Source organism: Myotis brandtii, unplaced genomic scaffold, assembly GCF_000412655.1.
Source record: "Myotis brandtii unplaced genomic scaffold, ASM41265v1 scaffold793, whole genome shotgun sequence".
Lineage (NCBI taxonomy): Eukaryota > Metazoa > Chordata > Mammalia > Chiroptera > Vespertilionidae > Myotis > Myotis brandtii.
Genome location: NW_005371193.1, coordinates 972,457 through 973,303, shown reverse-complemented (window position 1 = coordinate 973,303; position 847 = coordinate 972,457). Strand labels below are relative to the sequence as shown.

Below are 847 nucleotides of genomic sequence, written 5' to 3'. Positions count from 1 at the left end.
TATATATATATTCATTTTAACAGTTTTGTTTTGCTACAGTCTGTTTGCATGTTGATATAATCTAGCCTCTTAATTAAATTCCATCACTCCTAGAATGATGAGAATGCTTGAAGGAACTTTTTTTAAGTTGGAATATAATTCACATCCATAAAACTCACCTTTTTAAAATGTATAAGTGAGTGGGTTTTAGTATATTTACAAAATTGTACACTAATTCCAGAACATTTCATCACCTCCATAAGAAACCACATATCCATTAGCACTCACCCCTCACCCCTCCAGCCCCTGGCAGTCACTAACCTCATTTCTGTCCCTATGGATTTGTCTATTCTGGACATTTAATGTCAATGGAATCACACACTATGTGGCCTTTTGTGTTGGGTTTCTTTCACTTAATACAGGGGTTGGGAACATCCGGCCCATGGGCCGTGTAAGGCCGGAGAAATCATTTGGTCAGGCCCTGCTAAGGCATTAGGGGTGATTTAATTAAATGTTTGACCAAATATAGCAGGCTAATTTTTAAGTTGATAATTTTGTTTGGCCCTTGGCAGAAAAAAGTTTCCCCAACCCTGGCTTAATACAATGTTTTCAAGGATTATTCATATTATAGCATATTAGTACTTAATTCTTTTTTATGGCTGAATAATATTCCATGTATGGATATACCACATTTTATATATCCATTCATCAACTGATGGGCATTTAGGTTACTTTCACTTTTTGGCTATCTACACTAATAAAAGAGAAACATGGTAATTGGCGTACGACCGCTATCCTTCCCATTGGCTAATCAGGGAGATATGCAAATTAACTGACAGCCAAGATGGCAGCCGGCAGCCAGGCAGCT

At 37.3% G+C, this 847-nt stretch overlaps 1 protein-coding gene across 3 annotated transcripts in view; it reads left to right on the top strand.

Moving 5' to 3' along the window:
• ACYP1 (acylphosphatase 1, erythrocyte (common) type) overlaps positions 1–847 on the top strand; it is a 12,762-nt gene that overhangs the window by 2,329 nt on the left and 9,586 nt on the right. The gene's annotated exons all lie outside the window — the stretch shown is intronic.